We start from the raw sequence: 7,004 nt of genomic DNA, 5'->3' as shown, positions 1-7,004 counted from the left end.
GGAAGGGTGGGCAGGGAGCCTGGTTTGCCGCGCACTCCTTCCGCTGCTTGCGCTTGGTTTCTGCATGCCCTTGGCGACAATACTCGAGGAGCTCAGCGCCCTCCCGGATGCACTTAGAAACATAAAAACATAGAAAATAGGTGCAGGAGTCGGCCACTCGGCCCTTCAAGCCTGCACTACCATTCAATGAGTTCATGGCTGAACATGAAACTTCAGTACCCCCTTCCTGCTTTCTCTCCATACCCCTTGATCCCCCGAGTAGTAAGGACTACATCTAACTCCTTTTTGAATATATTTAGTGAATTGGCCTCAACAACTTTCTGTGGTAGAGAATTCCACAGGTTCACCACTCTCTGGGTGAAGAAGTTTCTCCTCATCTCGGTCCTAAATGGCTTACCCCTTATCCTTAGACTGTGACCCCTGGTTCTGGACTTCCCCAACATTGGGAACATTCTTCCTGCATCTAACCTGTCTAAACCCGTCAGAATTTTAAACCTTTCTATGAGATCCCCTCTCATTCTTCTGAACTCCAGTGAATACAAGCCCAGTTGATCCAGTCTTTCTTGATATGTCAGTCCCGCCTTTCCTTCACTTAGGGCGGCCTTTGGCTAGGGACTCCCAGGTGTCAGTGGGATGTCGCACTTTATCAGGGAGGCTTTGAGGATGTCCCTGTAACGTTTCCTCTGTCTGCCTTTGGCTTGTTTGCCATGGACGAGTTCCGAGTAGAGCGCTTGCTTTGGGAGTCTCATGTCTGGCATGTGAACTATGTGGCCTGCCCAGCAGAGCTGATCAACAATGAGGTGGATCGTAACACACTTCAGGAGGACATAGACAAACTGGTGAAATGGGCAGACACATGTCAGATGAAATTTACCACAAAGATGTGTGAGGTGATACATTTTGATAAGAAGAATGAGAAGCTGCATTATAAACTAGATGATACAATTTTAAAGGAGGTGCATGAACAGAGAGACCTGCGGGTGTATATATACAAATCTTTGAAAGTGGCAGGATAAGTTGAGAAAGCCGATTTTTTTAAAAGCATATGGGATCATTGGCTTTATTAATAGAGGAATAGAGTACAAAAGGAAGGAAGTTATGCTAAATCTTTATAAAACACTGGTTAGGCCTCAGCTGGAATGTTGTGTTCAACTCTGGGCACCATACTTTAGGAAGGATGTCAAGGCCTTACAGAGGGTGCAGAAGCGATTTTCTCGAATGGTACCAGGGATGAGGGATTTCAGTTATGTCGAGAGGCTGGAGAATCTGGGGTTGTTCTCCTTACAGCAGCAAAGGCTAAGAGGAGATTTGATAGAGATGTTCAAAATCATGAATGGTTTTGATAGGGTAAATAAAAAGAAACTGTTCCCAGTAGCAGGAGGGTCGGTAACCAGAGTACACAGGTTCAATGTGATTGGCATAAGAGCCAGAGGCGACATGAGGAAATATTTTTATGCAGCAAGTTGTTGTGATCTGGAATGCACTGCCTGAAAGGGTGGTGAAAGGAGATTCAATAGCAACATTCAAAAGAGAATTGGATAAATAATTGAAGGGAAAAAATACAGGGCTATGGGGACAGAACGGGGGAGTGGGATTAATTGCATACGACTACCAAATCGCTCTACCTAAACACCAACACAGACCTGATGGGCCGAATGGCCTCCTTCTGTGCTATATCATTCTACGATTCCCCGGGAGGACAGACACACCAACATTAGTATCCTTGACCAGGCCAACATCCCCAGCGTTGAAGCACTGACCACACTTGATCAGTTCAGCTGGCCAGGCCACATTGTCCGCATGCCAGACACGAGACTCCCAAAGCAAGCGCTCTACTCGGAACTCCTTCACGGCAAACGAGCCAAAGGTGGGCAAAGGAAACGTTACAGGGACACCCTCAAAGCCTCCCTGAAAAAGTGCAACATCCCCACTTACACCTAGGAGTCCCTGGCCAAAGACCGCTCTAAGGTGGAGGAAGTGCATCCGGGAGGGCGCTGAGCACCTCGAGTCTCATCGCCAAGAGCATGCGGAAATCAAGCGCAGGCAGCAGAAAGAGTGTGTGGCAAACCAGTCCCACCCACCCCTTCCCTCAACGACTATCTGTCCCACCTGTGACAGGGACTGTGGTTCTCGTATTGGACTGTTCAGCCACCTAAAGACTCATTTTAAGAGTGGAAGCAAGTCTTCCTCAAATCTGAGGGACTGCCTATGATGATGAGGATGACACTGTCATAATAATTTAAAATGAATAATTGATTATTACAATCTCTTCCACTTTCAGTAAGTCTGTATTAACCACACAATGTCTGCAAAGCTTATATTGTGAGGTTAAATTAGTTCATATGTTAATATTTTTCATCAGCATATGGTGATTATAAGCAGTTTCTGGAGCAGCAGTCACATTTCCAGTCCTTAAACCAGTGCCAGCACTCTACATAGCATTTAATCAAACATTAAATAAATGATCATTAATCATTCCTATGCCATCAGATATTTAGTCCCTCCGCTTAAAGGTGAATTCTCAGCTAAAGAACAGCAACACTAACGACATGGTATCTGCACAGCTCTTGTGTATAGTTAGTTTCAGCTCTTGTGGCTCCTAAAATATTGTGGTAGCTAAACCATTTCATCAGCCTTGTTGTTGTTTAACTGGCCTTGCCGTCACTGGAGCCATTCATTGGATCTGTCCTAGAATACTCTTTATGGTTAGGGTTTGGGTTTGTATTAAAATTGGATTCAAGGTTAAGGCCGACTGCTGAGATAGAGTTGGGCTGAAGTTTAAATTTGGTGCAGGATTATGGATAGGCTCAGGCTTAAAACTGGGTTGAGGGTCAGGATAGGTTCATTTCAGTGGCTTTATTTCATGGAAAGGGAGTGTTTATTTTGATATGGAGATTCTACTGCACTGGACTGACTCCGAGGGGAAAATCCGTTATGGGCGAGAAGCAAAATATTTCCTGAAACTTTGAAGGCTTTGATGCCACATTTGCTGCTCTTGTTGCTGCAGCTGTTTTCCCCCCACCCAGGGTGAAAGGTTGCAGGGGCAGAATCAAAACTTGCAAGCTAGGCCAGTCATTGCAGGGGTGCCTTCAATGACAGGAGGGAAAGAGGTGAATTCACCTGAACACATTCTATTTTCAGCTTCCCAAAGAAAAGCAGTGATTTGATGACAGGATATAAGGTCTTTTTTTAGCAACAGAAATAATGCCAAACAAGACAATAATTACAGAATTATAGAATTCTCAAGACATTATGCTCAAGCCACATTACATGCTTGGCCCCAAACAGATACAAACTGTTATGTATGCATGTAAACCTCACCAAAATGTAAGACTTGCCACTAGGGAGCACACCTGTGGGAGACCTAAGGGTCACCTGTGCTCCCTGGGGCAAGCAGGTATAGAAGGTGATTCACCATGCTGCTTCTCCACTCTGGAATCTGAATAAAGAGACCAAGGTCACAACAGCTTGACTTTGCGATACAGTCCTGTGGATTTATTCTGAACATAACACAAACTTATGACCTTTTAGATCCATTGGAATTATTATAGGGTTGGTGGATCTCAATTTGAAAACATTTTATAACCTGAGCATTTCAATATGTTTTGAAGGTTGTGTACTGATCATCTTCTGCAACCACAATCTTTAAAAAAAACTTTCTAAAATACAATCACAAAATAGCAACCAATGATTATTATTGTCTGCTAACCGAGTAACTGAAGTCAGCCAGCCTTCAATTAGCTTCTGTCAGCCTATATTTTGCTTGGCTTCTTTGTACTTTTTTCATGACTTCTATTCTTGACTTTTGTAACTGTGACAAAGACAAACTATCCCTCCTCATCCTTCTTGACTTGTCTGCAGCCTTTGACAAGGTTGACTACTCTATCCTTCTCCAACGCCTCTCCACCATCGTCCAGCTGGGTGGGACTGCTCTCGCCTGGTTCCATTCTTATCTATCTAATCATAGCCAGAGAATCACCTGCAATGACATCTCTACCCGCCCCGCATCGTTACCTCTGGTGTCCCCCCAAGGATCTATCCTTAGCCCCCTCCTATTTCTCAATTACATGTTGCCCCTTGGCGACATCATCCAGAAACACAGCATCAGTTTCCACGTGTAGGCTGATGACACCTACCTCTTCTCTTGACCCCTCCACTGCTTGTCCGACATCCAATTCAGGATGAGCAGAAATGTTCTCCAATTGAATATTGGGAAGACCCAAGCCATTGTTTTCGGTCCCCGCCACTGACTCCATCCCTCTCCCCAACTTCTGTATGAGGCTGAACCAGACTGTTCGCAACCTTGTTGTCATTTGACCCTGAAATGAGCTGTTGACCACATATCCGCAGCATATCTAAGACTGCCTATTCCACTTCTGTAACATTGCCTGTCACTGCCCTTGCCTCAGCTCATCAATGGCTGAAGCCCTCATCCATGCTAACTCGCACCAAATCCCGCTCATCCATCACCCTGTGCTCGCTGACCTACATTGGCTTCCAGTTAAACAATGCCTCGATTCCAAAATTCTCATCCTTATTTTCAAATCTCTCCATGGCCTCGCCCCTCCTTATCTCTGTAATCTCCTCCAGCCCCATAACCCCCGAGATGTCTGCACTCCTCTAATTCTGCCCTCTTGAACATCCTTGATTTAATCGCTCAACCAGTGGTGGCCGTGCCTTCTGTTGCCTGGGCCCGAAGCTCTGGAACTCCCTGCCTAAACCTCTCCACCTCTCTACCTCTCTTTATTCCTTCAAGACGCTCCTTAAAACATACCTCTTTGACCAAGCTTTTGGTCACCTGCACTAATTTCTACTTATGCAGCTCTTTGTCAAATTTGTAATCTCATAATACTTCTGTGAAGCGCCTTGAAACATTTCACTATGTTAAAGGTGCTATATAAATACAAGTTGTTGCTGATTTTCTATTTTTTGTGTTATGGAGATTTGGGCATCTGTATAGACACACACAAGTACACAAATACATAGACAGGGACATACAGGCATTTGCACACACATGCGTGTTAACATACAAACATAAGCATACACATACAGATTTACACATGCACACTTTCATATGTACATATTGGCACAAATACATGTATGCACACACTCACATGAGCCAGTGCATATGCACTTTCACAAACACACACATGACAAATTGAAGTGAAACACCACAATTGGCTCCTGTAGTATTACTCACGATAATCTCGAAGATATACTGTTGTACAAGGACAGGAATGTTGTGCCATGTATCGTATATTCTATAATTCTGAACCTGTGTCTCTACAGCCAGAAGTGCAATTACTATTACATAAAGAATGGATGATTTAATTCAGAAATCAATTCCTATTTAGGCTACAGATCCGAACCCTGGCTTTGTGTGTATCTTTTTCCTCCAAGTGTAATTGGTAAGGTCAATTGAGAGGCTGTAGGTATTCTGATTCTACTTCTGTTACTCTTGAAAACTTTCTCTGTACATTCCTTGCCCTTGTTTGTTTGCAGTTGTTTTTTTTTAAAGAGTGACATGAGAAACAAGCCAGAATCAGATCAGCAGAGGGGTCAGGAGGTGATCCGTGAAGGGATCTGAAGATACGGATGAGAATTTTTGAGTCAAATCTCTGAGATTTGGGGAGCCAGAGGAAATTGGTAAAGATGAGAGTAATCAGGATGTGGGCCTTCTTGCAGGTAAGAACGCAGGCTACAATGTTTTGGGCGAATTGTAGCTTGTAGAAGGTGAAGGTGGGCAGGCTGCAAAACAGAATATTGAAGAAGTCCAGCCGTGAGGTGATAAAGGAAGACATGGCTGAGGGTCTTGGTGCTGCGGAAGAGAGGTCAGGGCAGAGGCCAAGGATGTCTCTGAGTTGGAAAAAATGAGTGGTGGTGATGGATCAGATGTGGGGGACTAAGCTGAGCTTGAAGTCAAGCAGCATTACCCGATTACACGCCTCTGGGCTTAGTCTCATTTGGAAGCCGCGGTGGTTGATGTAGGTGAGGCCAGAGGCTTGTAGCTGTTCGTAGGAGCAGAATATGATGTCTTTGGTTTTACCAGCAAATTAGCCAGGCAAAGCTTTGTCTCAGATATGCCAGGTAGGAATAGAACAACAATAGATAATAGATGCACATTGGTACCTATTTTGGAATGTTCCAAACTGGCAACGTAAAGCCAAATATGGGAGAATTCTATTTTTCTCCATAGTTAACAACCCGTTAACAAAATTGCAGGAATGTGCAGCTTTGAAACATACAATTTCTGAGATTGCAGTTTTGTAGAAGGAAAACCAGGCATTCCCCAGCTTTTCATTAAAAATGGAATGTCACCTCGCTGTCTGGTCAGGCAATGCAGAGCTATGTGCTTACTTGCTTCAATGGAAGCACAGAACTCAGCTCAGTCACACACTCGTATTCAAATGTAAGTTACATTTTTAATGTTAGTGAAGAGTTGGAAGGGCTTTGATTACATTAAATAGTTTTAAAGCATTCTGCCGAGGAATGTTTGAAAATGAATTCTACCCCAGTTCAATTGGCATTGGTTGAGGAGTTCTCACACAGGAATTGAGCAAATGATGTGGCATCAGTAATGGTAACTTACGTCGTAGCTTTTGCTGGTGAAACAGAAAAAGTGTGCTACGTCAATGCAAAACTGTAATAAAATCGGACCATGAAATGCAGAATAACTGAAAACCATAAACTCTGTAAAATAACAGTACAATTAACACTTTGACAGAATTGGAGCAGATTTGTTTTCAATGGCACAGAATCTGAATGTGAAATTTGTGAGAAAGCAGTGCATCATTAAAATGTTCAATAAACTAATAGTTGCTGGAGGAAGTGAGTAGCTGAGCCTGATATACCAGGAAGTGTGCTCCTGTCGATGAACCTGAGGTACGGAGGGGAAAATTACCAAGCGTTCCCAATGACTCTTGATGGAAGTCTACATGTATAAAAAATTGTAATGAAAAAACTATAACCATTATCATAAGCATTAGTGTAGCTCACTTCTATTG

This window comes from Pristiophorus japonicus, chromosome 3, assembly GCF_044704955.1.
Source record: "Pristiophorus japonicus isolate sPriJap1 chromosome 3, sPriJap1.hap1, whole genome shotgun sequence".
Classification (NCBI taxonomy): domain Eukaryota; kingdom Metazoa; phylum Chordata; class Chondrichthyes; family Pristiophoridae; genus Pristiophorus; species Pristiophorus japonicus.
This window is presented reverse-complemented; position numbering follows the sequence as displayed.